Source organism: Manduca sexta, chromosome 28, assembly GCF_014839805.1.
Source record: "Manduca sexta isolate Smith_Timp_Sample1 chromosome 28, JHU_Msex_v1.0, whole genome shotgun sequence".
NCBI lineage: Eukaryota > Metazoa > Arthropoda > Insecta > Lepidoptera > Sphingidae > Manduca > Manduca sexta.
Genome location: NC_051142.1, coordinates 2,468,158 through 2,485,155, shown reverse-complemented (window position 1 = coordinate 2,485,155; position 16,998 = coordinate 2,468,158). Strand labels below are relative to the sequence as shown.

The window sequence follows — 16,998 nt, the reverse complement described above, 5'->3', positions numbered from 1 at the left end:
AATATTTTGCGATTATTTTGTTTGTTAGAAGACATGGTGTTTGAGTGTTTGTTTGAAGTAAAGCGGATTTTGATGAAATTTGGCACATGGACAGATAGTGTTCTAAATCAAACACACTCCAGTTTTTATTCCAGAAAGTAAACGTACTTATTTCAGGAAAGATTTTTCTTAAACCAAGCCACGAATTACAACCTGTCTCAGCAAAAAACATTGCGATTCTTCTTAAACGCAGTTGCCATATTTCACGAACAAAAGAGCAACCGACTTGAAAGTTTGTAGACTTTAGACACCAAGATATGGTGCTTGTTGCACTGTCAGTTAGCAAGATAAATGTCCATTGAGCAAGCGTTGGTGTGACCGCGTGGCCAGACCAACCCGGTACGGAAAATCCACATTCCAGCCACATTTCTTATTAATACCTGCATGGTATTCATAGTTTTGTTTATCTTAGAAAGATCACTGACGCTAAAATGCTACTATAAATATATTATTAATAAGTTTGACGTTTCTATGCTGCTAGAATATGGTGTATTCAGAACAATGACAAGCATGTGTTTATTAACATATTTGCTGGCCCTATCAATGTCCCTGCATTTTCCTTACAAGTTCGTATTAAGTCAATTTAAAACGCCTTTATACCAAATTGTATTCGTGGCTAGCATTCAAACATCTTTTCTCTCTTTCACATTTATAATATCAATATATTTATTATATATAGATAGATACTACTTTACCCCTAGGGCAATATAACGCGCGACTTGATCCCGTATCACGGAACCTATTCAAATTCAATATGTGGCCAGCTTATCTCTACATCCTTCTGTTATGTGAAATTGTTCGAATCGTTTTTCTACCTCAGCGATATTATGGGGATGTTGGGGTATTGTATTACGATGATTGTTACGAAAACAAGGGTATGATATAGAACAAAAAAATGAAAAGTGGATTTCCACTTGATATTCATAAAATTGCTATTGTACATCTGGATTCATATTTCATTGATATGCGTAATTTATATAATTTGAAGGACTATCACCACTGTAATATTAGCACAGTCACATTCATAAATAGAATACAGTTTAACGTAAACATTGGGTTGATACATTTTCTAACAAACCTATTTCTTTCAACAGCAAATTTTTAGAGAGTTTGAAAAAAAAACAATCAAAATCCGTGAAAACGGAACCGTTTGAAATAAACGGTGAAAATCGAAAAAATGTCAAAAACAACAACTCTTTTTAAGTCGATTAAAATGTAATCCTTATGGGAAAAAATAATCCACCTAAAAAAGTTACGCGGGCCTCAGCGTGTTCCACATTTATGCGTTTAATATTTTATGAAGGGTCGAAATGAGGTTCCTAGCACAATTTACCCTTCCTTAGTTAATACTTAACCACTGATAGTACATGGTATTATGGATATATTACACGATGTAAGTATTTTACCTAAGTGTTTATGTAGAGAGCATTTAATGTCAGTTGATTCAATACCCATTTACAGGCCTTAAACTTAAAAGTCTTACCACTCTTTTATTCTAGTCTAAGCGTCGGTTTCAATAAGCGACCACAATCTCTTTTTCGATCGAACACAAAAATGAACCAATTAGAATGAAGATTTATTTGACAAGCTTTCAAATGACTTATTCTAATCGGTCGATTCGAATCGAACATTATAAGAAGAATTGTTTCTTGAAATAAGTGTTAAATCTCGATAATCTGAAAGGATATATTATATAACCTCATTAGAAACGTTTACGCAAGGTATATTATATAACTAATACAACATGAAAGCCATTAATTGATTAAATAAAAAAGTCCCTTTATAACAGGCAAAGCAAGTTAAGAGTAACTAATAACAATAAAAAACATCGATGCTGCCAATAAGGATTGCAAGATAATTTTATCGACACGTTTTATCGAGGCCAATAACATGGTTGTCGATATAAAATTGTGATAATGCTTTTACGTGCGATAGAACCGTCGGTTATCGCCCGTTTGACCTTTACTTTTATTAAATTAAATAAAATTTATACACTTTTGTCGTGATATTGATAGAAGCGTCGGTTATTTGTACATGATGGTGCTTTAAAATTAATAGTTGCGATGATTATAGTAATCTGTGTGACAATAAATCAGTAATGTAAGTCTGTTGTAAGGATACGATCTTGTAATGTATAAACTCTGAATTATAAGAAATTTAATTTTTAGTATACGAATATTCACTTATTTTTCGCGCGCAAAATAAAAATTATCATTTTATAATCTATATCTTACTTACTTTTTACAATAATAAATACGAAAATTGGTAACAATGTTATACAGAACAAGTTTCTTCATCATCAGCCAGATAAAGTCCACTGCTGACTATAAACCTCCCCCAAAGATTTCCAGACGGACCTGTCTAAAGCGGCTTGCATCCAACGTGTTCCTACGACCTTTATCAAGTCGTTCGATTTGATATTTGCTAGAAGTAAACTCAGAAATAGCTTATATATTATAGGTTACTTTTTATCCCTGTAATTAATATTCGTGGAAAATATTTGAATTTTAAATCTGATTTCGTTTAAGTGTCGCGGCATCGTACAGATTTTACTATAGTACAATACAGTGATTATGGGATTTCTTTTGCGCGAAAAGCTTTTCATAAAGGCGTAGCAGAGTGCAACACCTATAAAACACATATTTCATAACTGTAATAGTAAAATACTGCCATAAGTTTTTGTAATACTATCGATAAATTTAAATATGTCAATCACTACTTTAGTTCCGGGCAGGAAAATTTCCTGGGGCGTTCAAAGGTGCCTTTGTGAGTTATCTTGCGGTTTATACAAGCAATAAAACGCCTGCGAAGGGTAACCTAGTGTCAATAAATTTATTTGTATTAAACCCAACCGGCCTTACTAGGTTTTAGTTAATATTAATAAACTTTAGAATTCAAACACGCTCTCCAAAAATGACCACGACAACTTAATTAGGTTTTAAATTTTCTCAAGTCAGTCTGGTAACTTGGTGAGGGCTTAAATAGGTTAAAATGAATATAAGTTATGCATGTATCTTTTGAAATTTAATTAGAAAAGGGACATTTTAAAATGGGTTGAGTTCATTAATACACTCGGCTTATTCTGTTATACGACATACTCTTTTATATGGGTAGGTCAAAGTCGTTCTAATGCACCTGATGAGAATTACAGTAGGATTCAGAGTATGGACAGACGAGAGATAATTGCACACAGGTTGATCCCGGAACGCGACACACTTACGTGGGCCACTATGACGGCTTTAAAAGTTGTGTAAACTGGTCGCTATTCGAGACATAAATATTCTTCCGAAATATCTATGAATGTTCAGTAACATACACTGCAGTTAGTGTAATCACTTTGCAGTATCTGAATGAAGATCGACCAATTCTTGTTATACTAGTTGCGCATTTCCCTTCACTCCAAGTATAAATGAATGAATGATGAATATGAAGCCGGTCGTTCGATGCTGACGAGTGTGACATTCTTGACAGCGTATGGTAGTGCTATTTGACAAGTTTCGCTGTCCAATGGGAATAAATTATATCCGTTCCTAGCCCCTCACCTAGCCCCCTTGGTATTTGATATAAATCATGACACGAACCTCTTTTGTTGTAATTATTAGAGATTTCATAGAATTATTGAATAATGTGGTACGGTTTGGACTTTAAGCCAAGGTTAATGACGTCGATACTTTAATAAAGTTTTCTCTGCACATGACAAAACAATATTATTATTTTCCATGTTTTTTAAGGCGATCTGCTCTTGACTGCTTGGATAAACAATAAAATTACGTAAACATATAACTACCTTGAAGTTAGTAATTAAGAGATTTTTTTTTAGATTATTCATTATCGGTCATAAGACGTTCACTGCACTATATTATATAGAGAATCAATAGTGTTAATTTTAAATTTCATTCATATCAATTCATCCATTTAAATAATCTATAAAACATGAATACAAATATCATTTCTATAATATTAATGCGCTCTTATATTATAACCTCCGAGTATAAAACTCCAACAAAACTTTACAAACTCATGATTTAATTTAAGGTACATATTGACGCCAAAAACCAATATGCCTCCCTCATAACTCACTCAGACGTGATAAGGGCTAATATGATCAATACAGAATCATGTACAATTAATTTAATCTGTAGACACAGGCTTGCGTCATCAGAAAATAATTACGAGGGGCCAAATTCCGAGGCAACGACATCTACGAACGGTTATAATACGTACTGATGTATCTTGTAGTTCCTGTTTGGCCTCTTTTAGTGTTGCTTCTAGTAAATTATGGTAAACGTATGCAAATAAATAAAGTTTTACACTTTATGGATTTATTACATTTATTTTTTTTTGAAATTATGTTCAACATTATGTAATTTATTAGCTCGTGGCTCGGCCCGCGTAAAAAGATTCCTAGGATAAAGTCTCGCTTTATATTTTCCCCGGATAAAAAGTATGCCCTTCCCAAGGTCTCAAACTATTTCCATACCAAATTTCATCGAAATCCGTTTAGTAGTTTCTGAGTTTGTCAAGGTCAGACAGGCAAACAGATGCAGCAGGGGATTTTTATATATTTTTTTAAGAACTTTTTAAGGGGGACAACTCCGTCATACATATTTGTTGCGTAATTTTAACCGTATACTCAGCGCACGTAAACCTTTCAAAAGAAATAATTTTTTCCCGTTTTTGCAACATCATTAATATTCTCGATAAATGGGCTATCCAAAACTAAAAGAACTGTTCAATTCAAACCAGTAATTCCTTAGATTAATGCGATCAAACAAACTTTTCAACTTCATATTACAGTATAGATAATAGATTTGTATGTATATACCTAAATTATTTGTTTTTTTTTTAATAAAAGCAATATATTCTCGCACACTCTAGTGCTATTGCAAAGCATCGTTTGAGAGAACTCCATTAGGGACGGTTGATAAATGACAACGAACGTTGTTTAGCAAAATCCCGGGTGAATTAGTTTTGACGGAGAGAATTCCGTGAGTGCTAATTAAAGATGGATCTCTCATCAATCACGGCTCAACATGACTGGAGCGATCGCCAGTCTGGGGACTTAGTCGGTGTGGCACTGCGATTTGACAGTCTGGAATTTGGATCGATTTCATGAATTTCGTGTACGGTAGTATTGATTCGTCGGGTAGTCACAAAATAAATTTATTCTTTGATATTAGCAATGGATTTTTTGGAAAGTTCATTGTTGGGTATAGCTTCCCCGATTGCACACTGAAAACGTGTAACAATATTTTTATATGCATCTGTCAATAAAAAAATTATAAGTGGCTTCTGTTGTATCTAAACATTTGTTATTAAGGTGCGCTCCCTCTAGCAAAACGGCGCGATAACCGTATTTTTAGAATCTATCTACTCGAAATTTATAAAACGTATAAACAAAAAAATTTAACATCATATTACTGCTATATGTTATCTTAACTTTTGTAGTTTCGATTTTTTATAAAGTGGATTGTTGATTTGATTGTGATTGAAAGCGGTTGTGTCATTTAATTTTAAAATGAAAATTCCAAATAATTGATTTTGTGTCTTATAAAGTAAACATAATTTAAATTGCCACCGATTAAATAGACAATTGAATAATGAATATTTTATTAGCTTAATATTTTCAAAAATACCTAAAATTTAATTTTATAAAGGAATTATTCGTAAACCCTTTTTTATATTTCCGCCGCAACTCGTGTGCCGAAAATGTATCGAACGGATGCTCATGGCCCTTTGCTAGGAGGGCCTTAAGCTGCATTCAAGGCAAAGCTAGAGCATATAATAAATCCCCAAGACATAAAATATTACACCGCTTCCACTAACAAAAACTTAATCAATATAACAAAGTTCTTTATAAATTTTCTAAGAGTTCCGCTAATAATAGGTATAAATATAAATTAAAAAACGAGATTGATAGAACTTTAAAGGCTGCATATGCAGGGACTAAGCCTCAAACGGATATCGTGCGACGCGTCGAACGGAAATTGCGACTGTAAGTAGCTCTTGATAATGTTATGTGCTAGGATATTTGATGTCGGTTATTTAAGGAAAAACCAGCATTTTGCTGAGATTAGATTTTAATAAGCCTTCAAGTAATTGAGCCTGGGAAAAGAGATATTACGGGTCTTCTTGTTTATAAAAAAATGAGTGTTCCGCAAAAAGGTTAGGTTGTTGGACTGAAAATGTATTGCCCGACATAAGACGTGTATTTTATTATAGCGTCTTATATTATGGTGGTCGGATCTATTTATTAATTTTATAAATCAGTTTTATATGACTTCATCTTATACTTAAGCATACATATTACGGTTACTCTTAAAGTAATAAGAAAAGACTTGCAATCATGCATCTTAGATGCGATTTAATCTCTACAGTCTCGAAATGAGTGATCATTCTAGTTTAATTAATTGTTCAAATACTGCAGTGTCTGGATTCATTGTGATTAATGCATTCGAGCACTCGCAAGATTTCGTGTTTTGTACAATGTCGAGAAATAAAAAGATAATAGGTGAACCGTGTTTCAAAAGTAGATAATCCATTATAATTAAAAAACGCATGTTCCATTCTTAAATTGCTTTAAAATAATTATTTCCGTTAATTTTATTGCTAATAGTTTCGTGAGTTAGATTCTAAATATTAAATTCTGCATTTCAAAAACTTACAATATTTTCTATTCCCACATCGCTAACTCGTACTGTAAGTGTAATTACATAATGTACCTTCGTGTTGTGGAAAATAATGAGCAATCTAACCAAACATATCCACGTCCTCGTCATATAACATGTATTTTTGTAACATCGCGTGCGTATACCCGCCTTATAAATATGTATAGTGAAAATAGTGATAGAATTTTACGGTTGGCTCGTGACGCGATATTTTGCAAGCCGGTGTGGATTGGATGTTAATTTCTCGGTGTGGTGACGTCACGTGTCATAAGCAAACGTTTGTTGCGGACGGCGGTTGCGGTTGTATTATTTTCGGATGGATATTATTTTAGGTGACATCGCGTGAGGAATTGTTGGATGAATTAGATAATTGTAGTTCAAGATTGGGATTCGTCTGAAGTCCGTTTAGACAAAAGCAGCAGGACGATCCCGAGATGAAAATAGTAAAGAGTTTTCAGAAATTGATGTTGTGAATGAGTATTTGTCAAATTAAATTTACGCAACGAAATAGTTTATGAAATATCTTTGCGATTTTTTTTGTCTCATGTTTTTTTTTGTCTAATACATCCTACACATAAAAAAAGACAGATAAGACGGAAAATTTCGTAACAATATTTCGTAAAAACTTTTTCGTTGCGTACTTACATTTGTTTTGAGAAATACTCAGACTTGCTTGTTCAAGCGAACTCTCAACTTTGAGTATTTATATAGATATTGCGCCTAACATATTATTTTGTCGTTTCTGTGAAACAAAGTCGTTCAAATATTGATTGAACAAAAAACCCACGCATACATTACTAACGAACAGAGACGTTCTAAAACATACACAAACGTCATATTTTTTTGCAATGACAAGACGAGCAGGTGGCTCGCCTGGTGGTGATCTATATAAACTAGTAATACTAGATCTTTGATCTATAATATGCGAACTTCGGTACTTCACCGTGCTAGTCACCATGATAGCATTTCGAGCATAATTAAATGTCTTTATTAATGCCTAACGTTAATTGAATTTAGTGTACGATTTTTTTTATCTATACAAATATTCAAAGTTGAGAGTTCATTTGAACAAGCAAGTCTGAGTATTTCTCAAAACAAATGTACATAACGAAATACCCCCTTATTCATAAACGTTTTTTATCTAAGGACGGAGTAAAGCTGTGATAACAAGCCTGTTTCTCAGTGCCCCATAGCACTGAGAAATAGACATAGGAGCCGTTGAGACTGGTTATTGTTGTATTTCAATATTAGCCAATCAAAACGATACGTCCACTTACATGCGTAGAAAAACTTGTTATCACAGCCTTACTCAGTCGTTAGATAAAAAACGTCTATGAATAAGGGGGATAGTTTTTACGAAATATTGTTACGAATTTTTCCGTCTCATCTGTCTTTTTTGTTCTTAATACATTCGTTCTATCAAATAATATATAGAATGTACTAAGACAAACAAAAAAAATTGAATTTAGTGTACGATTTTTTTTAAGAAGAATCAGTATTTGTACATTTTTGCGTCGCAGAAATCTAATCTGACGAGTTTGAACGCGCTAATCTCATGATCTACTTTACCTTTTTGATTTTTTTCACTGTTAGGAAGCTACATTACTCCTTAATGCTATAGATTACTTTTTATCTCGAAAAAATCTTATTCATATGGTAATAGGTAAATAAATTGATGCCAATCCAGACGGACTCTTACATATGCAAGCCATACTTAAATAACACCAACCGTCTAAATATTATCAATTTCATTAAAGTATATAATATCTTCCGATATTTCTCGTGATTCCCACGTATTTAAACCATCGGATAAGTTCTAAACAATGTCATAACGCAAACGTCATCGATCGTAATCAATTCACGGATCATTCGCACCGTGCGACCTCCGTTGCGTAACAAAAATCCCACTGACCGACTTTGTTACCGTTTGTAAATCAGAAGCCGTTGAAGACGCGACGCGAATTTGGTCTTTCAATGTCTTTTATAACAGTATCGATTATAATAGCCGTTTGTTTCATTGTTTTTTCCTGTAGTTTTTTTTCGTCTTGCCATCAATTAAAATTTTACTTTGAGCTTGCGCAGAATGTGCATCACGCACATCATCATCACCTACTACCACATCATCAAGGGGTAGTAGATTCTTTATCCGAGAAGTTGGCTGGATAGTTGATTAACTGGTGGTAGGATATATTTATATTCGCCCGGTTAGCGACCACCGTACACAAGGTGTTAAAACCCACTATAGTGGCTCACGTGAGTGTGTCACATTCCCGGATCAGTCTGTGTATATCCGGTTCCAACAGGCCGGCATAATTGTGTCGACTGCTGATCGGTTATCATCTCTCGTCAGTCGACATTTTATTAAACCCGGCTCCACTTACAATCAGTTGTCATGCAAGTATAAAAAGAAATATCATTCTAACTGCTGGGAATTACGAGGTTTGAGAATAAAATTTTTACTTTAGGGGCGCTACACTTTTCAATATAAGAAATCAGTTCCATATTTTTCCACAATGTGGGTGTTATTTTTTTTTCAAGGACAGATTGGACATAATAGTTTCCTGTACCTTGAATCGCATTCATTCATTTAAAATATTTTTAAACAATTAAAGAACTTGGATCTGTTTGTTTACATTGTCTGCAACTTGTATTGCAAAATAAACTACTTCAACATAAACTCTCCTTTGGAATGCTCTTTGAATGTGATTTTATATCGAAATTGCTGGTAATTTAGTAATGGCGCATTCATGAGAAATATTGTTACATAGATTCGTTATGATTTTTTATCGAGATATAAGCCTTCTGTTGTATTCTGATCCACAGCTGGACATATACCTCTCCTACTTCTTTAAAGGGTTTGGACCTTAGTTCACAACGCGGGCCTGGTGCGGGCTGGCAAAGTTGTCATACCCATAATATTTTGATTTATTTGGTATAAAAAAAATACATTCGTTGAAAAAGCAAACATACCTAACAGTCACAATTCAATATATACCACGGATATGAGCGTTTAGCGTAGCGGTTAAAAAACAGCTCATTTTTTTTACTAATACGTGATAAACGACATGTTCAATTGGAAATTACGAATAGATTTCTATGTTTTTTAACTTACGTCTGCTGTCACTTTTAATATCCATTTGCCTGTTACAATCAATTACGAGCTTGTTACATAAAAATGAATTTATGCAACTTGGAATATTAATTCCAATCGGTAATCGCGGTGCATAACAATGATTTACGCGTGTGACATTTAATCGAAAGAGTTTTAAAAAGATTATGAATTAAAATATTTTTTTTCTTTATGTTCGTTTGATTTAAAAAGCGAATCATGCCAGTACTATCAGATGACGCTTATATATTGAGTATTCTTCTTAGAATTAAAATTCTCACAAAAGAAGGATTATGTTTATTCAGATATTAAGTAAATTGCTGAAAAATATATTTTTTTAAATAATTGTTTTTGTAAGTTATTTGAAAGCTGATGAAGATATCCTTACTGTTTTTTTACTGGCTGAAAAAAATTGATTGAGGTAACAAAATTATGGTAAGAAAATAAGAAAATAAATTTTAGGGTAAAAAAGTATTTTGTTACGATCGAAAGTCTTGATAAAACTTTTATACAGGACAACGTGTAGACTCATGGCATAATAGATAAGATAATAATAATAACAGCCATGTAATACATATTGCACCGGCCTCTTCGACTACTGAGAGAGTTTAGGCCCTAGTCCACCACGTTGGCCAAGTGCGCGTTGGCAGATTTCACATACTCTCAAAATCCTTATGGAAAACTTCTTGGGTATGCAGGTTTCTTCACAATATTTTCTTTTAGCGTCCAATAATAGCATAATATTAAATAATATGTCTTTACTATAAACCATTTACCGCATACATGTATCTTGTATTTCCAAAGAAAAACCCTTCTTACCTGTTTCGTAAAGCAGTTGTTTATACATTTATATTCGGTAAGTACAAAAGGTTTTTGTTACGCAATAAGATCTCGACGTTAAGTGTAGAAATGTGTACAGGAAGTTCGTATGCAGCAAATAATATGCCAGTCCTTATCCCTTGCTCAACCTTCGAAGGGCTCTTCACGTAAACATTAAACCCTGAAAGCCTTGTAGCCAGGTAAAAAAGGTATTGTGAAACATTCCTAATGTGAAAAAAATAAAAATGTTACTGGCAACATAACCTTTCAAAAAAATAAAACGATGTATTTAAAATTTGTTTACAATATTCCAAAGTTTGCAAAAAATAATGTACGAAATTTTATATTTAATTTTCATGAATTAATATGGAGGTTTCAAAACATGCATGATACCTACTCGCTGTGTTTTTGAAATTATACTGTTTGGTAAATTTAAATTTATTGTCTGAGTATGTTTTGTTAAAAATTCGTAGAATAATAAATTATGTTCTAAAACCGTTATCGGATTATTACTAAATAAATCTATCTATGTTGTAAAAAGAAATAGCAAGGTAATTTTGATGTATTTTTAACTTGGATAAAATTAAAATATATATAAAATGGATGCAATGGTATTTTAAAATAGAAATTTGATTTCGACTGATTAAATAAATCATATTTATCAATTCTTTATTTAGTCAATTGAAAAATCTAACGGACGACTTAAATTAACCCAGTGGAATCTCATTATGTGATGTCACTTAAGGCATAATTATTTGGTTTTATAAATATAATTGAAAGTATTTACACCTTATTTAAAATTGTTATGTTGTTAATATAAGATTTTGAGACAAAGTCACAGATCTTGCCTTTTGTTTTCTATTATTGGTCAACGACCTTCTCAGATCGATGGATCTTAACTCTCAAGTACATGATGTTTAATACAAACGAATTTAACGACAATAAAGAATTTCAGGTTATTTAAATAATATTGTATTATTATTATTATTTTGATGGAAAAGGATTTCGTGTCCCTTGTTAAGTTTAAATTTAAAGAAGCCGAGTGTCTTCGACGTGGCATTATAATCATACTAATCATTATAATATTTTGCTTGTTTGGCGCCACTTCAGAAGTACTGGCTAAATGCACTAGATATCTGCGTTCTTTATTTAAATTTAAAAATAAAATATAAAAATGTAAAACCTCAAATAGGTACATACTCAATTTATTTTTCATAAATTAAATATTTTATTCAACACGGTGTTCTTTTGTGCCAGTGTCACGTAGACGGGCTGGAAGGTGACAACCCGTTTCCAAAGCCGGGCCCTTAAGGCCGACATTATGCCTACAATGCTGCGAGGACACGCAAACAAAGACCGCGAAGGTATAATGTATTTTACGCATTTTTATGTTTATTGCGTTGGTATTAAATGATAATATTTTTGTAGGGCCGACTAAGTAATTATTCGTGTTAGCAAATGATAATTCACTCTTGGGTTTTGAACCAGCGGACATCGTCTGGACAGTCCGTTTCACTCCTAACTAACGCTTTTTGTGAATGTCGCACGAAATTATTTTGGTGTATTTATTAGAAAATATATAATATAGTTGGTGGTTAAAATTTATTAGAACCTAATTAACACGAGGGTCAATATTGATGAATATATTTTGTATTTTTTTATCTCTACAGGTCAAATTTTATTTATCATATTTTATTATAAACGGATTATAAACGATATTGATATGCATTTTTTATGCTAGTATCTATAACTTAAAGAGTACAACAACAACACATCTTACACATTACACAAGTTATGTAATTTACGCCTTACGTGACCCTAACCGCACCTTAAGATTTCTTTTTGCCCCAACTGTTATTACGTAGTTGACTTTTAGACCGTTTTAAATTGCAAAAAAAATATTATGGGGATATTATTTTCCTTAATTACTTGTTATAGGTCCAGGCTTCGCCCGCGTAAAGTACCTTTCAAAAAAATTTTTTTACGTGTTACTTTTCGGTAATGAGAGCTATGTTGAAGACAAATTCAATTACTTATCTGAATCATCAAGTACAGCGGGGTCCCTTTGCCTTGTCATCAATATAATAAAAAGAGTAAGTGAATTACAGTCTATATAGAGTGTAGACTTACGAAAGATGATAGACACCACTAGACACAACTATGTCGGCCTATTTGAATAGAGATATGCACTGGCACCTTGCTGTTTTTGGAACATAGAAATAAAGGCTGAAACAGCTGAATGGATTTGTCAAATTTGTCCCACAGAGTAATATCCGATTTAATATATAGTCTATATTAAGTGTATTTGATGGAACATTTATTTGGGAAAGTTCTTTTACACGGGCGAAAACACGGGCAAGCCCTTATGCAGCAGTCTCTAATGTAATATTCATTTTTATTAATCTAAAAACAGATGTAACCTATTTTCTCCAACGTTTTATTTTTGGACCGCGAGTCTGCCTTAATTAAGATGTTAATGAAGATCTTTTAAAAAGTAATTTAGGTGGTGATATGTGTAGGATCATAAAATATCTTAAGGGTCTGTTTGACGCCTCTTAATTAGAATTTATGGTAATTCTGGTGAAATTTAATTTTGTTTAAATAAGCTTTTGTTTATTATTTTTGTGAATTGTCAAATTATGTTTAGTTTCACAAAATATTACTTTTCTTATTAATGATAAATGTCTCTGACTTTAATTTAAATACTTATAAGTATTTAAGTGACTATAGGCCTTTTAAGGAATTAATAAATTGTTTTAGTAAAGGGAGCCAGTGGGGAATCTGACGAAAAGTAATTAATTATTACCGACCACCAACACCCATAACATAATAGCCGGCAAACAACTTGAGCACACCGCATGGTGGAGGATTGTTTTGTACACGAGTGTAGCTACACTAACGTACAAAAAACCGCACACATCGATATAGTGTGCTCAAGTTGTTCAGCAGCACCACAGAAACCATTTGAACTATGCCTCTATGTAACAAAGTCGTGTAATTGTTTTTTTGCCTGACTAGGATAATAAAAAACCTCGCCACGTTGTGGTAAAATATGTTAAAAAATGTACTGACAACGTTAACTTTAAAAAAACGATACTGGCGCCACTAAGTATGATTTTTATTTTTCGATTAAGCAAACTACACAAAATTCATTAAAAGGGTCAATATAATAGAAAAAGTAACAGCTAATAAAAACCTCAAATGGCCACAGCATAAACGTCGCTAAACTAAAATCTATAAGAGTTACCACAACGCAAACGTCATATTAAAAAAAATAACAGTGACTGACAGTAATTTGTCAATGAAGTAACTGGTCGTAAGTAAATAATGACATTAGTTAAAGAACAGACACTAGAAGAAAAATAAAGATATTTAACGCCTGTGGGAACATCCCCGGCGGTGCAAGATTTATAGAGCAAATTGCAGTTTCATTTGTTTTTATGTTTCAGGTTAACGAGCAATTTGTCTTGTAATAGAATAATACTTGTATAAAACATTTAATTAAAAGTTTTTTATATTAGTAGAGGAGCATTTATTTAATGATAACCGCTACTAAAGCGAGTGTGAAAGTATATTTATGACAATGTTTTCGTAGAAACATTGATTTGTTAGTGTAGCAGGTTAGACAAGGAAGTCTCGTTGGAAAGTGTGTAGTAACAAATGTTTAGTTTCTAATTTTGTTCGAGACTCCAAATTCGTAATTATCGAAATAAAATATAGAAATTTTCTTACCTGCTTACAGGAAATACCGCCAAAGCAATTTAAAGCAATCAGTATCTCCCGGATACTGATTGCTATAAATATAGATACGAAGATTTGCGAAAGTGTTTTCACCTTTTCCTTATATTCTAATCAAATAGGATTAGGAAGAAAGTGATTTGAAATCACAGCTCATTTAAATTATTTTTATATATGTCATTTATATCTATATACATGTTCTAAATTTAAAAATCAAATAATGCAAAACAAAATCAATACAGCAAAGTTATGTTGTCCTAGTACATTGAACAGATCTTTCAGATCTATTATTCCATTGTCTGAGACCTAGGTTATCTAAACCTACTCCGATACCCTTCAATGCTTAGATTACAAAGCGCTGTGACGCTTCATTGACATTGATCTGTTTGGTCTTAATTGCCAGCTGTTTGCAATCTGCTTTGGTAGATAATTAATTACCTATTCTGAGATATTAATTTCGAATAATCGAGGCAAATAAAACAAAGTCGTTAATTTGGCGATTAATAGACCTTTATGCTAAATACTCTTCATTATTGCTGATATTATATGATTGAATCAAAATATCTCAAGTCAAAGAACTTTATAAATATAGCTGGATGCTTATCTAACAACTTATGAGTCTCGTAATTTCCCATAAACGAGAAATCTACGATTCTCGGGGAAAAACAAGTTATTTCATATTTATTATTTATCATTTTTAGATCGAATCCTAGATTTACATTTGACACGGCACTGTTAAAATAATGTTGCCATAACTTCTCGCTTCCTTTGAAGTTGCGGAAATCTAAATGTGTATCAATTTATCACACGCTCAGTCTAGCTTTTATGAAACTGGATTTACGGTATATGCTTTTACGGTTTTTACCAAGAATCTATAAATAAACCACGTTGCGGTTGTTTTTTGCACGTATTTTTTTGCGTTAAAGGATTATCCGTTCAAATTTTTTTTCATACTCGACTTTGTCTTATATTTTTTATTTAACCTTTTTCATTGAGTATAACGGTAATATGTTAAGAGTCTTAATAAAATTTAATAATTACAAAGAAGTAAACATAAAAAAGTATTTCAAAATTAAATAAAACACGAAAAACTATTTCAAAATTAATTTAAATTAAACAATGGCATTTTATACAGATTTCTTGAATAACAAATATAAATATACGTTATTAAAGATCATTAGATTACTCAGACTTATTCATTATGCACGATATTTAGATCAAAAGTCGTTGGCATTTGCATCTGTGAGATACTTGTTTCGGCCTAGGTATTTAACATGCCTCAAACGACTAATGATGGTTGCTACAATTTTATTAGAAAGTCTATCCTGTTTCATACATTACTTAATAATATATGTATAAATTATCGAAAACAGTAAAACGCAATTGAATTTTTTATTACTATTTACGTAAGATAAAATTATAATTTACGATGTATTACTCAATAATCTGTAATACCGATCGTATCTAAGAACATAAGCTCACGCGTATACCTCACAGTGTAGTTACAGGTATATTATTATTCATCATGCGTAGGGTCTATTCTCCGGTAAAGGTATTCGTCGTATTTAAATTTAACGTATATTCGTTTTTTTTTTCGCAAAATATACCCATTCTGCTACTCTAGACTTGGGAATCGCTCTCAGGACCTCACTGTGGCTCTCTACGGTCTAAACGCGCCTACACACCAACGAGGAAGTAGTTTCCCTGGGCTGGTCCTTAATTTATTCCATAAATTTATATAAACACGCAACATAATCTAATACGTGCAATATGAACTGGTCTCATAAATTACAATATTTACGGTAATTTGAAAATTACTCGATCTTACAGTAAAACACGTAACTTCAGGTCAAGTAATAAGGAAACGAATTGGCCACATTAACGTATCCTCCTTTTCATCTCTGTTAAGTACATCTCACTACTTTCACTATCTACAAGTATGTGCTCGAGCTTTGTATGACATAATCTTATATTATGTAGCTGTACCGCAATAGAGCCTTTTTAGAAAAAAAACTGGCTCGCAACCGACCTCTTCGCAACATTCCGGCAAGTTCTACGAATCTAAAAGGAAAATATAGTGCCAAACTTTAACGCCTTTGAGTAAATCCTTCATAAATATAAAGTCAGGCATGAAAAACTTACGAGAAAACAAAGTTCCAAGATCCTGGCCAGGTGAAAAAGAAAATAAAAAAATGAAATTTAAAAAACTCACAAAAATAATCCGTCACCGGCGCTGGCAACACGCGAAAAATAAAGTTCGATATTTGAAACGCGTTTGAAAATGGAAGCGGTGTGCTCGGTACGCTTCGTACGACTGCGGAATCGTCGCCTGAGCAGGTGAATGTGGCGTCTCTCACCTCACCACTCTTGTTTCGCTAGCATTAACCACATTAAGAATGCAGCTGCTTATGTTTATTGGCGCCGGTATATAATGCCTCCTTAAATTGGCAGGTGTATAACGTCACTTGTCGTGTGCATTGAACTTTGCGTCCCATTTGAATGGACTATTGTTATGCTCATTGCGTACGGGACGCGTCTCCCATATTTATTTGAGGTGTAATACTATCACATAAAAATGATTTTAGAACCCGGTTACCAAATATTTTCGACGGTAGAATAATTCAA

General features: G+C 32.8%; 1 protein-coding gene across 2 annotated transcripts in view; it reads right to left on the bottom strand.

The window, feature by feature from the left end:
• The window catches only part of LOC115443322 (protein obstructor-E), a 48,843-nt gene extending 32,105 nt beyond the window's left edge, over positions 1-16,738 (bottom strand). Inside the window, exon 1 of one of the 2 annotated variants that reach the window (XM_030168679.2) lies at positions 16,516-16,738. The gene's annotated coding sequence lies outside the window, so the exon portion shown is untranslated. The remainder of the gene's footprint in view (positions 1-16,515) is intronic. The other variant, XM_030168678.2, reaches the window with a different exon arrangement.
• Positions 16,739-16,998: the final 260 nt, after the last annotated feature.